Source organism: Ipomoea nil, unplaced genomic scaffold (genome assembly GCF_001879475.1).
Source record: "Ipomoea nil cultivar Tokyo-kokei standard unplaced genomic scaffold, Asagao_1.1 scaffold0233, whole genome shotgun sequence".
Taxonomy (NCBI): domain Eukaryota; kingdom Viridiplantae; phylum Streptophyta; class Magnoliopsida; order Solanales; family Convolvulaceae; genus Ipomoea; species Ipomoea nil.
The window spans coordinates 343,702-361,060 of NW_017616661.1; the positions used below are offsets into that span (position 1 = coordinate 343,702).

The following is a 17,359-nucleotide window of genomic DNA, read 5'->3' on the forward strand; positions in this document are numbered from 1 at the left end:
AAAGCAGGCTCCGCGAGCGTGGTTTAACCGTTTGCATGATTTTTTGTTACAGACAGGTTTTGTGGCGTCCAAAACGGATGTCTCTCTTTTCCACTATACGGCAGGCACATCCCGTGTGTTCTTGCTAGTTTATGTGGATGACATCATCATGATGGGCGATGATTCTACCCTAGTTGACTCTCTACTACAGCGGCTTGCCATCACCTTCAAGATCCGGGATTTAGGGGTTCCTACCGTTTTCCTTGGTATTGAAACACTATCTACACCGGAAGGGATGCTCCTGTCTCAGCCTCGCTACATGCGGGATATTCTCAATCGTGCCGGAATGTCTGACTGCAAACCGCTAGCTACTCCGGCGTCTGTCACCCAAGCAGTTAGCCAGTCAACCGAACCCTTTGATAATCTGACACAATATCGACGTCTAGCTGGGGCGTTGCAGTATCTCACGATCACTCGTCCGGATCTCTCCTACTCCGTCAACCGGTTGTGTCAGTTCATGCATGCGCCTACCGATGAGCACTGGGGCCTGCTTAAGCGTGTCCTTCGGTACATCCGAGGCACAATAGACTACGGCTTGCGTCTCTCGCCATCTCTGTCTACAGATATCCATGCCTTTTCAGATTCGGATTGGGCCGGCTGTCCAGTTGATCGGAAGTCCACGAGTGGTTACGCTGTGTTTATAGGGTCGAACTTGGTCTCGTGGGTCTCCCGTAAGCAGCGTACTGTAGCCCGCTCGTCCACTGAAGCTGAGTATAAGGGCCTAGCCGATGTCTGCGCCGAGGTCACCTGGGTTGTGTCTCTTCTACGTGAGCTTGGCTTACACTCTGGCGCACCAGCTACTCTGTGGTGCGATAACCTAGGGGCCACCTATCTTTGTGCGAATTCCGTGTTTCACGCTCGTACAAAGCATGTTGAGGTGGATTATCATTTTGTCCGCGATAAGGTAACATCGGGGGAATACAAGGTTTCTTTTGTCTCTACGAAGGATCAGGTGGCCGACATCTTAACCAAACCGCTTCCAGCTGCCCGGTTTGCTATTCTTTGGGACAAGCTCAATGTTACAGCTGGTCACGCTTGAGCTTGCGGGGGAGTGTTAGTATAAGTTTGTATTTAATATTTATTATGTGGCTTTAGCCTATAGTTTAGGGATCTATTCTTATTGTATCTCTGTAACGAGTTTCAGTTTCAATTGAATCATTCTTTCCAACTCATCGATATAACGATTGAATTGTAGGTAATGACCATAATCGATCTTTTTGTAAGGGCAACTCTTTAATAGATCACTGAGTCATTATCATTTATCCTTTCATAATCTTAAGCTGGGGCGAAGAAATTCGCTATTCCAAGTAATATAATTAAGTAGCTAGAGCAATTCGTTAGCATACCAAATGCAAACTTAATTATTATAATTACTTGCCTTGTACGTACTTTATTAGCATACCAAATGCAAACTTAAATTCTTATTGCTTAGCCTTGTACGTTTTATTCCGAAAAGACTTCTCCAGGCATGTTGTAGATATGTAACGATTTTTTTTTTTTAATTTCTTCCATTTTTTTCATATCTTTGCTTGAATGTTTGAAAGTTTGAATTGTCTGTCTTGTTTGAATGTTTGAAAGTTTGAAATGAAACAGAGAGTTTAAACTTTTAATGCTTAAATGTTTGAAAGTTTGAACATAACGGATAAAATTGTCTGTTTGAACTCAAACTTTCCATGTTGTAGACAGTGGCGGACCCAGGATTTTTCTTCAGTGGGAGCGAAGAAGCAAAGGGAAATACACTAACGTATAGTTCAAATATCTTCTCGCTTCCACCAAATTTCCAACAAACAAATAACATATTAACATATAATTCATTATTCAAGACAAATGCCTAACGTTATTCATGACAAATGCCTAACATAACTGATGGATTTAATTCATCCGGGGTGGTCCGAATTATTAAACCCGGATAAGAGTATATATGAAATAAATAATGTAACGCAAAGATATCGTAAGGTCGCAGGGACCGTGGATTATATTGAATATCGCTAATGAGTTATTACAAGACTTGATTAGGACAATAATGCTATAAGATAGTAATTCAGGAATATGTTGTGTCCTTGTTTAGGACAAGATGAAGGCTTTTATATCAGCTCAAACCCCCCAACCGCACCCCTAGAACCGGGGGTGGTTAGATCGGCCCGCTTTGACCGCGTCCCCTTCGGGACCGGGTCCAAAGCGGGTTGACTCGGCATGGCCGAGCTCGGCCTAGCCGAGTCCACTATGGACCGGCTCGGCAGTGGCCGGGTCCATGGTGACGAGTTCGGCCCATGGCCGAGATGCTTTGGGCCGACTCGGCCACGGCCCAAGGGATTGGGCCGAGGCGTCTCGGGTCCGTTTCTCCGGGTCGGTTCGTTCTGGGTCCAATATATCCATCAATAACATATTAACATAATAACATATAATTCTTCATTTCCTCACAGAATTATGTTGAATGACTAATAGCCTAAGAGGCAACATAATTCAATTAATTCCAAGCTAAATGCCTAATAGCTAAATGCCTAAATGTCAGGTTCAACATAATTCACATAATTCCACATTATGCCAATTGCCAAGCAGCCAACAAAATGACTATTTTGCCTCACAGAGTCACAGAATTATGTTGAATGAGTGAATGCCTATTTTGCCTAACAATCAACACTGCAAATTAAACCACATAATTCCTATTAAACCCTAAACCAATACAGCAATACACCATAACTAACTCTGAAATTTGCCAATTCAACAAAGAAAATTACGGCAAAATCAAATTAGGGTAAAATTAGGTGAACCTAGGCAGTGAGTACACGAAAATTAAACAAATTAAACAAACAAATTGAAGTATTGAACAAAGGGTGAGATGTTTGAGAATTGAAAAGACGAGTTGAACCTGGTAGTTGCAATTTGCGAAGCAGCGTTGTGGGCCGTGTGGCATGAAGGAGAAGAATCCAGCGAGTGGTTGGGCGTTGGCGCACCGGCGCTGTTGGTGGCGAGTGGTTGGCGGTGCCGCGGTTGCGGTAGAGGTGGCGAGGAAAGCGAGGTCGCGTACAGAAGAGGGACACCTCTTCACTCTTCATCTCTTCTGGACTCTGTAAATGAATTTTAAAAAAGAATAAAAAAAATAAATATATAACAGCCCCATCCGCCACTGGTTGTAGATATGTCACTCTTCATTTTTCTGCAACAATCTTCTTTACTGGAATAAGGGTTGATTCTTTTGGTTTTACTGCAATAAACTCGCATTATATTATCAAATCAAAGTTGATGAAGTTGACATTTTTCTTGCTACTTACCACTAGTCCCTTGGCTATTAGCTAATATTATGAGAAGCTAAGTTGCTACAGATTATGTTTGCTTTAGCTCGATCAAAGGATTAACTAGAATAAAGCCAAGACGGTTCAAACTTTCAATTCTTCGTTTTCTGTATCATTATTACATTATGTGAATAATCAACAATTATGATTATATGAAAGGTTATGAAAATGTTTTATGCGGCCATTGGGGATGGAAAGAAAGGGCCAAGGAAAACTGTTTGGGAAATATATATATATATATATATATATATATATATATATATATATATATATATATATATATACATAAATTAACATGCAAATATTATTTAACATCTATAGAGTCCTCGTCAATCAAACAGTAACCAATGTGGGTTCTATGGCATGGATTATATGAGAACATTAATTGAGAATATGTGAAGATAAAGATTATGTACAAGCACTAGTAACATTTTTATCATTATTTTTTAATTATTTCAATTAATTTTATACAATTCATCATATTGTGATTACGTTGAGTATTTATATATTTACTAACTTTTTACATGTAGTTTCAACAAGCTGAGTATGACAAAACAGTTATTGATCTGGTGCGTTCTGAATGGGCGGATAGTGTCTCAAGTTATATAGAATGAGATTGCTTAGAGATTATATGATAGTATGAGATTGCTTAGAGATTATATGATAGTATGAGATTGCTTAGAGATTATATGATAGTATGAGATTGCTTATTGAATTATGTGTAGCATGAGATTGCTTATTGAATTATGTGTAGCATGAGATTGCTTACTGAGATATATGAGGATATGAGATTATTGATAAGACAAGCATATGAAAGCATGAGATTATTGATAAGTTGAATAATTGAGAAAGTATGCCTATATGATAATTAGGTTGCAAGCATATAGAAATCCTGTTGAGCATGTTTATTTGTTTCTTGAGTGATTGAGAACACTTGATCTAAGTATGTGAAAACAAATGTTTTCCAAAAGTATATACTGTAGTACTTTACATGGTTGAGTGGCGTTATACTTAGCTTCGTGCGAACGGGTTTCTTTTCTACTTGTTGTTTGTTAACCCCTTTCAGGTGGACCCAATTCGTGATAGAGTATGAGTTAGACTAGATTAGCATAGTTAGCTAGTTGTAGTCTAAACTCTTGATGTTTGTTTTTGAGACTTGTAGTTAACTTTCCCTTGAGTTTTTGATGGTGCTGGGCACCGGGGTTTTTACCCCTAGTTTGATTGATGTTAGTAAAACTTCAATGATTTAGTTTGTTTACCCATTGCCTGTGCAATCACCGTGAAGGGTGATTGTGGCGGTGACACCCCTATTAAATTTGTTTAATAAGTTTTTTCCGCTGCCTTAGTTTATCTTTCAAGGTTAAGTCTGTTAATAAGGTTTAAGAAAAGTGGGGTGTTACATGGATCCCCACATACCCACCATTGGGGGGATTCGTAACTAGTCGGTCGCCTGCGGCGGAAGAAGACAAGGACGACGAAGAAGAAGACATAAAGAAGTAACAGAAAAGAAGGAGAAAAGGAAATAGGAGGAAGATTGGAGTAGAAACTGACCTGAGAAGGAAAACGACGGCCAGAAATGGACGAAACTTATTCGGTGGGCTAGGACGCCGGCCGGCGAAAAAGAAAGAAGCTTGAGTTTAAGGTGGGAAGAGAGCGCGGGAAGGTTTGAAACTCAAAAAGTGCGAAGAAGTGAATGGAAGGAAACATTAGAGTATTTATAAGCTTGGAAGACCGGCGAGATCGTGATACGTGTGCTCGATCGGACGGTAGGACGGTAGGAGGGAGTGACGTAACGTATGACATGACGGTTATGGAAAGACGCGTCTCAAAACTCTAACCGACGAGACTCAATGGGTCGTCATAATGGCGTTACAGCGACCATACCACTTTGCAGAACCAGTCGGGAGAAACAAGGATTAGTCGGAGAAGCAATGGGATACCGACTGGGCGCATGACCGATCAATCAGGGTTGGAAAGTAAGGCGTCCGGGAAGTTTTTTACGCTTCCTTAACTTTTTTTCTACTTTTTCAGGTCAGTGCTCGGCTAAACCTAAAAAAGTGAGGGACTGGTGATAGACACCCCAAATTGAATGACCGGTTGGGTGTGCCTGGCTAGGCAGTCAGATTCGAGCACGGCCTAGTACTTAGCAAATGGGCGACACTCACGATTCCCACCCGCCATGCAAAGGCACTTGAGGATCGCAGTCAGCCATCTTCAGCGGCCAGCCATCCAGAAGAGCAGGCACCTACTCAGACAAAGATCGGCCGGCTCGGGTAAAATGACCAGAACCGGTAACCAGTGTGTCCTCGGTCGGGCACATATATGAGACGCGGTTGGGCGACCAGCCTCGGCAGTCGGCGTGTCCTCGGCCGAATACCCATCAGCATTCGGACAGGCGACCAGGCTCCGCAGGCGGTGTGTCCCCGACTAGGTACCACTCAGCAACTCAATTGGGCGACCAGGCCCTGCTATCAGAGCGTCCTCGCCCGATTACCACGGCCCCTCAGAACATCTCCTTGGCAGTTAGCGCATCCCCAGTTGGGTGCACATCTAGAGGCAGTTACAGGTAGATTTTGCGGAGATCTCCCTATTTATTTAAGTAGCTTCCTTTATTAGTTTAGACATTTATGGTATGAAGTAGGCCAGATTCCTTAATTGAACTGGCTCTACGTCAGCCCTACTTCCCTTATAGAATTGGCTCTACGTCAGCTCTACTTTCCTTGTAGGAATCTTGTACTCTAGCATAAATATCCCCTCGGGATCACTGTGTAAGGGGATCGCTCTCTCGCTCCCTCGAATCTTTGGCACTCAAGCGGCCGAAACTCTAGAGAAATAATACTACATTATTCTCTCCCTTACTCTAATCTTCATTCATATAAACCCTTGTTTAAGTATTTTACGGTAGTGTTGGCCGGCCGAAGGGCACCCAAGAGCCGTAAAATCAACACTATAGTTAATCCGTTTTCTTTTTTGAAATAGTTAATATGGAGATCTTTTTTTTTAAAAAAAAAAAATTCAAACAATTATTAATATTTATTTCCTTATTCAATTGGCCTAATTTCCGTGTCATTTATATTCTAAGTCAATTATTTTTTGTAATACATATCAATTAGTTAATTATTAATAACATATTCTTTTTTTAATATTTTCAGTCAAATATTAATAATAGATTCCTTTTCCAATTTACATATACTATTGTTTGGACGGTCTGTCATTTCCTTTTTAATTTTGGTTAATTTTGGATCATTTTTAATTTCAGTCAATTATTAATATTCACTTCATCTTTCAATTGACCTAATTTCTGTGCAATTTTTATTATCAGCCAATTATTCTTTTTAAATACATATCAATTAGTCAATTAGTTAATTATTAATAACAAATTCTTTTTTAAATATTTCCAGTAAATTATTAATAACAAAATACTTTACAAATTTACATATACTATTGTTTGAGCAGTCTGATCAATTTTTTTTTGTATTTGAGTCAGTTTGGAATCATTATTAATTTTTAATCAATTATTAATATTCATTTCCTATTTCAATTGACCTAAATTCCGTGCCCTTTTTATTCTCAATTATTAATTATTTTTTGTAATATTAGTTTTTAAACTATAATTTCACATATGAACATAGTGTGAATAAACAAATAAAACAAATGCATATTCAAAGTAATGTAAAACCATGCAATCTTACAGTTTAAACAAAATACACAAATTTAAAATTATAAATATAAAACATAACAAAAATATTGAAATGCCCAGGGGCATTTGGTCATAAATGGCTAGACTCTCAACATAAAATGTCAACCATCAATCATAGGAACAATGTTTAAGCCCAAAGGCCTAAATGGCTAGACTCTCAGCAGGAAAACATTTTATTAATAATTTCAATCCAGCTTCTCAACATTCACAGCTCTTAATAGATCGATCATCCGTTGCATCACATTACTTGTTTCGCTCCAAAGTTTCAATAGGACTTTTAGTCACCTCTCCATTCAGAAAGTACTAAAAGGCAGAAAAAGTCAAATAATTAAATAAAGTTACACAAAAAGAAAAAAATGTTAGTGACAAATAAGTAATCACAAATGTAAACAATACTGCACCGCATCAAAGCAATCATCATCTTCTTTGTATTAAAAAAATAGTAAAATGAGGCTCAATGGGATTCTAATATATTACTAACCGTACACTAATCTATACTAATATGAATATTAATTAATTATTAAAAAAATTAATAAAGCTTGGTAACAAAAATTTATATGGAAATTAACTAATATCTAATGAATTGAAAAAAGAATTTCGTTGGAATTTTCCATTTTTCCATTTTAAATACATATTAATATATTACAAAATTTTATATGAAAAATTCCAACTCAGTTCTAATATGTTAGTTAATTTTCATATAAACTTTTAGTCCATATATACTATTTTTTTTTTTTTGAAACCAAAAACGAAACAGAACTTCATTGAAAAAGCAAACCCGCAATACATGTAGGTGGGATAACAGCCCACGACCTGGAGACAGGCGAAGAACCAGTTACCCGAGCAAGAGCGTGAGCCACATGGTTCGCTGATCTCTTGACATGGTGGATTTTAACATCCCCTATGTCCTTAGCAATCGACAAACATTGCTTTACAACCAAACCTACATAGGAAAAATCTACTGTTCAAGAATTAAATGCATTACAAAAAGCTAAGCAATCGGATTCCAAAATAATATGACAATGTTGCATCCCGGCTAACCATTTAAGAGACTTTAATGCAGCCAGAGCTTCGGCCATTAACGGCTCCCTATTGCAAGTAAGACGACCGCTGCGAGTCGCAACGAAATTGCCCATATGATCACGAACCACCGCTCCATAGCCCGCACCATCATCGAACATGGCCGCGTCCACATTACATTTAAGGACATTTGGCGGAGGCGGTAACCATTGACCAGCTACGTTTTGTGCGTTGGCCCGATTCAACGAACTGCCGAGAGCATTGTGCCACACCGTCAAGTGCCTATCAACCTGCAATTTAAGACTCTCCAACACCAACGTAGAACCTCTCCAAACCACATCATTTCGTGCCTGCCACAGTGTCCACAAAATAGCGGCTAATAAGACTGCTTTGTCCACTGCCGAACTCCCCAAAGCCGCGTCCATGAAGGTTGGTAGATCCTGACCTTGAAGAACGTCATCAAGCCCCCATAGACCTCTTGCCCAGTGACATTCGCAGAAGATATGTTCTGCTGTTTCGGATGGGAATCCGCAAAACGGACAGCCTCCCCCGAGCCACGCCCTCTTTGCTTTAAGGTTTTCGCGAACCGGCAACACTCCTCGGACACACCTCCAAAGGAGGTTCTTCACTTTGGGAGGCACTGGAAGGGACCATAAACGATTCCACGAACGAAACGGACTATCCGGAGATACATTTGATGGATAGTTGCCAAGTAACCGGTACTCGTGTTTCACCGTATAGCAACCACGAATGTCACCTACCCATCTCCAGGAATCCTTCATATTCATGTTGATCGGAGTTGCTAGAATTCTGCGTACATCTTCTTCACAAAACAAATCTTGAATCACATCTGCATCCCAAACACCTTGTTCAGTCATTAGTCCACAAACTTTCGCCTCCTTATGCTCCTCAATACAATGTGTGACTAGACTCACATCCGTAGCAGTAGAAAGCCAACCCCAACCCCAGATTTTAGTGTCTATACCATTGCCTATTCTCCGCGCAAGTCCCCGGCTTAAGACATCCTGCCCCGCCAAGATACTACGCCAAAAATAACTCGGGTTGCCTCCCAGACGAGCTTCCATGAAATCACATTTAGGAAAATATTTGGCTTTCAGAAGTTTACACACCAATGACTCCGGATGGATTAACAGTTACCATCCCTGCTTTGCTAACAATGCCAAATTGAACTCGTGCAGACGCTTAAAACCCAAACCCCCTCTGAATTTTGGTTTGCATAAACGACCCCAACTCAGCCAATGAATGCCCCTCCCTGTACCACCGCCGCCTCACCAAAAATGATTAAACATTTTTTCCAAGGTGTCACAACTTCGGATTAGCAGTAAAAAAAGTGGACATTGTGAAAATAGGTAGGGCCTGAGCTATACTTTTAAGTAAAATCTCCTTACCTGCCTTAGATAACAATCTGTGTTGCCATGCCCCAATGCGATCACGAATTCTCTCTTCAATGTACCTGAATGTAGCAACCTTACTTCTCCCTAGGACCGAAGGGAGACCCAAATAACGCCCCAGATTATGAGCTTCCTGAACCCCGAAACACTCTGAGATCATGTGCTTAACCGCCACAGTTGTATTGATGCTAAACACAACACTGGATTTGGAAAAATTGATTAACTGACCCGATGCCTTACAATACCTGTCAAGACACTCTTTGATTTTAGAGGCTTCCTGATGTGTCGCCCTGAAAAATAATAGGCTGTCGTTAGCGAAGAACAGATGGGTGATGGAAGGTGCACCCCGGGCCACTCTCACCCCATGTATGTCGCCTCTCACTTCCGCCTGTTGAAGCAGAACAGACAGCGCTTCGGCACAAAGAATGAATAAATACGGGGACAATGGGTCCCCTTGCTGGATACCCCGAGTGGGGCAGACTGTACCCACTGGTTCCCCATTCACCTAAACTGAATAGGTGACCGAAGACACACACAACATCAATAAAATTACCCAACTCCTTCCAGAAAACCCCACTCCATTCTGTCATATGCTTTAGCCATGTCTAGCTTCAGCGCAACCCAACCCATCGCCCCACACACCTTCCTATGGAGGAAGTGACCCACCTCCCCAGCAATGATAATATTATCGGTGAGCAGTCTCTCGGGGACAAAAGCGCTTTGAGATTGCGACACGACATGACATAACAAAACTTTAAGTTTATTGGCCAACATTTTAGCCAGGACTTTGTAGACAACATTACAAAGAGCGATCGGTCGCAAATCAGCCACCGACTCCGGGACCTTTTTCTTAGGCAATAAAACAATATTAGACATATTCAGGCCCTGTGGGAAACTGCAGATATCAATACAGCCTATGACAAACATTGACAAATCATGACCTAGGACCGGCCAGAAATGTTGATAGAAGGCTGGAGACATGCCGTCTGGGCCCGGAGCTTTCTCCGGGGCCATGGAAAACAAGGCCGATTTCACATCCGTAATAGTGAACGGCTGCAACAGGGCAGCGTTCATCTCATCGGATACACACCGGCTAATCTGTGAAAACACATCCGACACACCCCCCTCAGAACAAAAAATAAGATTATAGTACCTCAACACTTCTACATGCATAGCCGTCCCCTCCCTCCACAATCCATTCTGGTCCTTGACTCGTAGGAGAAGATTACGCCTCCTGCGTGCCGAGGCTGCCTTGTGGAAAAACTTCGTGTTAGAATCCCCATATTTCAACCAGAGTTCTTTTGAACGTTGGCGCCAAAACAGTTCTTCCTGTTTCAATACGATCTGTAGCTCAGATTTTGCCTCCCTAAATTCCTGAATTGCCTGCGCCGTTCTGTCCTCCTCCAACGCTGTTAATCTCTGCCGCAACTTGTTAATGCGTTTACCGCATTGTCTAGCATGATCTCCACCCCACTTTTGTAATTGGCGGCCACAAATATCTATCCGTTGTTGAAAATCCATACCAGCCGATTGTCTCCACGCTACTTCTACCACTTTCGCACACCCCGACTCGAGAAGCCAAGCGGACTCAAACTTGAAAGCGTACCTTGCTGCGCGAACCGGCCGTGTCTCTAAATCAAGTAGAATTGCGCTGTGATCAGATTCAACCGTAAAAATTTTTCGCACTACTGCGTCCTCATGTAGTTCCACCCAATCCATCGTAGCCACTGCCCTATCGAGCCTTTCCTCCACCCAAGCCTCTGTACCATGCCCTTTTTCCCATGTGAACCGGCCTCCTACCATACCCAAATCAAGAAGCTGACAATCTTCCAAAGTATCGTTAAAGCTTTCAATGAGACCTTCCGGGTGTGAATGAGTACCCCGTTTCTCAGATAAACACGCTATATCGTTAAAATCTCCCGCGACAACCCAAGGAAGCGGTGATTGCACCTTGAGCTGTCGAAGAAGATCCCATGTGGATTGCCTTTGCGAGCGGTCAGGATTACCATAGAACCCCGTCAGTCTCCATTTCGGCATGTCTGGAAGAGTGATTTCCATATCGATGTGATTGCACGAGAGACTCAGAAGCGATGCTGCCTCCGCATCCCTCCACATAAACGCTAATCCGCCACCCATACCCTCACGGTCCACGCACACTGCCCCTTCAAACCCCATCTGCACTCTCACCTGCTCCACTTTCTCACCTAATGCTTTTGTCTCCGATAAGAAGACAAAAAAGGGTCGCTCTTTGGACACAATGTCCAATAGCTCTCGAACTGTCCGGGTGCCACCCAAACCCCGGCAGTTCCAACTGAGAACAGTCATTGGGCTGGGCGAGTCTGGCCCTCCAGACCCGCCGATAATAAAGTTTTTGAACTCTCAGACATCATCACATCCTCCCCATACACTTCAGTAACCTGTTCAGCCGACTCTCTTCTACGCTTCAACTCCCCCTGTACTCCTGTACTCTCCTGTGCCGTCACTAGCTCCAGAGGCGAAAGCCCTGGCAGAGATGAAGGTAAACTCGACAGTGCGTCCTTCGGTAGTAGCCATTTTGCACCGACTGGTTTGGCTTGCCTCCTCGGTCCAGCGCGCATCCAATTGCCAAAAGGAAACGATTCGAGCGGGATACCTTCCTCATAGGCCTTCCTACAAAATTTCTCGATGTGACCCAAAATTCCACAACAGAAGCAAAAGGCATTTAGTCGTTCGTAACGGAAGTTAATCCACTGAGTGGAGCCATCTTTGCGCACGAGCCTCATACGTCTTTTCAACGGTATCCCCACCTGCATCCTAGCCCTGATGCGGCAGAATCCCTTCCACGAACCCCCAAAATTGTTGGGGTCGATCGCGACAAAGGAGCCTAGGTAATCGTCGATTCGAGTCAGGAACTCCGGTGATGCGTACATCGCCGGTAACCCGTGGATCTGCACCCAATATGTCACTGCATCGAGTTCGACATCTTCAGGTCTCGAATCCGGAGGAACTCGCTCGCATACCAGAGTGTGATTTTCAAAAGACCAAGGGCCATCGTCGATGACCCTCTACAAATCCTTGGGATGTGGGAATCGGAATAGGAACAGCTCCTCCGTTAATGCCTCCACCTGCATGCCCATCACCGGCCGCCATACGGATGCCAGAACTTGTTGCATGTGGTCGAATTTGATCGGACGATCGGTGAGAAAATGCCCTACCAAGCTGTGATGGATCGGCGCCTCGCTCGGAGGTGATGGGTCAGGTGCCTCTAAGCCAGACACCTCCTCCTCCGTAATTGACAAATTGGCACAGTGATCCTCGATCTGGCGGATATCCATGGTGAATAATACAATCCACACCACGAGAAAAACTTGTAAATGTGACTTCATCGAAGTAGAAAACTCAATGGAATTTATATAAGCCCTAGAACGCTAGGGAGAAAACCTCTCTTGCGCATAAACAAGAGAGAGGGCCACTCAATCGGCGGGCACGATCGGCGATCACGACCTGGGACTGCGGAAATTACAGAGCATTTACGAGACGAAAGATGCGTACTCTTGTTTCATATATACTATTAATTTTGTAATACAAATGAGATTCTAATATATTACTTACCAATCATAAAACTTGTTGTAATAGTCATTTGCTATATCAATTCATTAGATATTAGTTAATTTATCACAAATCATATCTTTTTTTCCGTCATAAATAATTAATCTATAATTGTAATAATAAAATTACCAATTAAATTTGCAGTTAAATATGAATAAGATAAAAAAAAAATTAAAAAAAAAAAGATAAAACAAAAACAAATAAGTACTCAATCTGTTTAATGGTTATCATAGTTACTGCATATGCAATTTTTAAATATAATGAAAGAAAACTATATATATATATATATATATATATATATATATATATATATATATATATATATATATATATTTGACAGATCCACCATTTTAACATTTTGACTAGAGACAAAATGTTAACATTTTGACCAGACACAAAATGTCAAAAAAGTCGTTTGGTTCTTCAACAGTTTGGAGCAACGGTTTGTTTCAAACCACTGAAAACTGAAATGCTACATTTTGCAGCATTTTAATTTGGATTTTTGGGAAAGAATAATCTTTTCCCAAAACACCCTTGAATTATATTTATTTAAAAAAAAAAACTTATATAACGGAAGCCATTAAATGTTCCTTAAATGAAGGATTCTTTTAGGTTGCGCTATCAATGCTTGCCCAGCAGTGATGAGCAAGCAAATCGTTTCGTAAGTCATTAAGGGAGCAATGCTCCTCTTATATAGAGGAGCTCTTTGAGCTCATCTTCATTCAGTAATGATATTGGATTAAAGTTGATTCCACATCAGTTATGTCTTTTTTTAATATTATTTTGCTTATTATTATTATTATTATTATTATTATTATTATTATTATTATTATTATTATTATTATTATTATTATTATTATTATTATTATTGTTATTGTTATTGTTATTGCTATTTTTTTTGAAAGCTGTTGTTATTATTATTAGTATTATTATAAATTTTATTTTATTATTGCATAATAATAATAACAATAACAATAATAATAATAATAATAATAATAATAATAATAATAATAATATTATTATTATTATTATTATTATTATTATTATTATTATTATTATTATGAATGTCCTTATATGTCTTTTTACATTTAACCGCTAATAGTAAAAAATTAATTTTACCAAACATATTTTTACAAACCGTTAATGCAATCCGCTGGTTAAACCGGCTAACACAATCCGCTATCAGTTAACCGATAACCGCGGATTACCCAACAAAGCCGAAGTGTATAAATAGGAAAAGGAATCTATCTTTACGCAAATAAATTAAGTAATTCATATTTACGCAAATAAATTAAAAAATGAATTTTTAAAAATTACTATTACGCAAGATCAGTATTCTGCGTGTGTAGATTTCAAATTATTATTATTATTATTATTATTATTATTATTATTATTATTATTATTATTATTATTATTATTGGTGTAAAATCAATATTTGAATTATTATTATTTGTGTAAATAATAATTAATAAATTATTATTTCTTTATAAAATTACATAGAATTTTCAATGAATTTTTTCATTTATTACACAGAATTTGTTTCTATTATTCTCACTATTATAATGGTTTAATTATTCTTAGAATTTGGTAACCATTTTCCATTTTTAAATATATATTGACTTTAATTTGTGGTAACAATTCATTAGATATTAATTAATTTTCATATAAAATTTTGTTACCAATTAAGTTTTATTAATTTTTTTATCAATTAATTAATATTCATATTAGTTTGAACGGAAAAGTTGAAGATGGTGGATTTTACTTTTATTAACAGTATAGATTATTATTATTAAGATTAGTAATTTTAATCTAGAATTGTATTAAGAATAGAAAGTAGGAAAAAATATATTATATTAGGAATTGTATTACCATATTTTAATGTACAATTGTAGTACGAATAGGAATTGTATTACCATATTTTTACAATTTTACAATATTGCGCAATCCTTAATTGTATGGGAGTCTTTTGGCGAGAAGTTAAATTGAGGATTTTATTTTTAGAACAAATTACACTTTTGGTCCTATGACTATATAGGGCGTGTTAATTTCGGTCCGTGACTTTTAAAACTAACAATTTAGTCCTTTAACTATGTTTTTTTTTAGCAGATTTGGTCCTCCCGGTCAAATTTCACCGGAAAAACATAACCTATTTTAAATTATTTATAATTGGGGGTTAAATGGTCATTCCACATCATTTCTTCTTCTTCCTTGCTGCGCCGAAAAAGTAAAACCCAGGAGTGTGATACGAAGTCGCCGATGGCTCTGTGTGATTTTGCCCATTTTTCCACGGCCTTCCCCAACTCTCTCACCAACTGGAAAGCGTTGTTGTGTCTATGGATGTGTGTCCAGCTGCGGCACCCACCCCACCACTATCGATGTCCGCCGATGGCTCCCGGAAACTGGGTCTTCCTGTTCTCGCTATCGCGTTGCGCTGGCCGCCGGAGGGACCAAAGGAAGAACACCCACTGCGTTTGAGCCCACCGACGATCTCTCTCACTTGATTTTCCGGCGATCTTGGAATGTTGCGAATGCAGAATTAGGTTCGTGATTCACCACCAGATTTTCGACACTGATGTGCAGTATGCATTATCCCGAGTTCAAGTACACACAAGACTGCTTTAGCAATCTTCTTTAGCTGCTGCCACTGCTACTTAAGATCACATTTCAACCATACCATAGCTTATGTTGGTTTATTCTCCCGAAACTGATGCAGCGCGCTGTGGCTGGAGTGGCAAACGGAAGTGGGGACCATTGAAATTGAGCGAATTGTTATCTGTGCTTCAAGATTTTCTATCTAGTAAAGAACTGCAATATTCAAGTTGATATGCAGTTCATCTTCATCTTTTAAGTAATTAAGAAATTATCAGTTTATCTTTATTTGCTTTTCCCTAGGCGCAGCAAGGAAGCAGAAGAAGTGATGCGAAAGGATCATTTTGCCCCCAATTATAAATAATTTAAAATGAGTTACGTTTTTCCGGTGAAATTTGGCCGGAAGGATCAAATTTGCTAAAAAAAGCATAGTTAAAGGACTAAATTGATAATTTTAAAAGTTACGAACCGAAATTAACATGCACCTTATAGTCATAGGACCAAAATTGTAATTTGCTCTTATTTTTATATATAGTATAGATTGCATATACAATTAATATTTTAAAACTTATATATAATATACTTAGCATAAATGTAATAATTTATAGCAAAATTGTAATAGACCGTTTGTAGCAAATAATATTACTAAATTCATACACTATATAAGAATTGAACCAAATTCTCATAACCTGACCCGTCTCATGCATGGACGGAGCCACTGTGGGGGCAGCTGCCTACTCCCCCCTCCCCTGACCCCACACTTTGTATATATGTATTATATATATACATATATAACATTAAATTTTATATAAAATCTATATTTATGTTCAAATTATTAATAGTTTGAATATCTTAATTAATTGGATGAACTCCAAACTTGATGTTAAAAAGCTTATGCCATAAGTTCAAATTTCTTTAGCAACACTTGTCTTTATCTTCTTTTGTTTATTTTATCTCTGTCATTTATTCACAAGATACATTAAATATTTTTTTAGTCTACTTTTTATGAATTATTTAATTAATAAATTAAATGCTCTCTTAGGGTCCGTTTGGAAAGTAGGGAAAATGACTTCTGGAAAATGTTTTCTGGAAAATGAGTCATTTTTTGGAAAACATTTTCCTTTCCAGTGTTTGGTTGCATTCTGGAAAACTGTTTTTGTGTGTTTGGTTCATTTTCTGGAAAATGAGTAGAATTATATAATTAAATATTTTAATTATTTTATTTAGAATATTACAACATGTATAATAATATATAATAATATAATAATAATTTTAAATATAATAAAAATAACTAATAATATATCAAAAATATTATGGTGGTGGTGGTGGTGTAGTGGTAGTGGTGTCATTCGTTATATAATAATAATAATAATAATAATAATAATAATAATAATAATAATAATAATAATAATAATAATAATAATAATAATAATAATAATAATAATAATAATAATAATAATAATAATAATAATAATAATTGGTGGTGGTATGACGGTGGTGGCAGTGGTGGTGTGGTGGCAGTGGTTGCGGTGGTATGGTGGTGGTGGTGGTGGTGGCGGCGGCAGTGGTTGCAGTGGTATGGTGGTGGTGGTGGTGGCTGCGGTGGTTGCGGTGGTATGGTCGTGGTGGTGGCGGCGGCGGTGGTGTGGTGGTGGTGGCGGTGGTATGGTGGTGGTGGCAGTGGTATGGTGGTGGTGGCGGCGGCGGTGGTATGGTGG

The 17,359-nt window shown here is 39.1% G+C and overlaps 1 long non-coding RNA gene across 1 annotated transcript; it reads left to right on the plus strand.

The window, feature by feature from the left end:
• Window positions 1-15,563: 15,563 nt before the first annotated feature.
• LOC109146711 lies at window positions 15,564-15,897 on the plus strand. The gene is made up of 2 exons (XR_002048478.1): window positions 15,564-15,653; window positions 15,766-15,897. It is a non-coding gene; the product is annotated as an uncharacterized LOC109146711 (long non-coding RNA).
• Window positions 15,898-17,359: the final 1,462 nt, after the last annotated feature.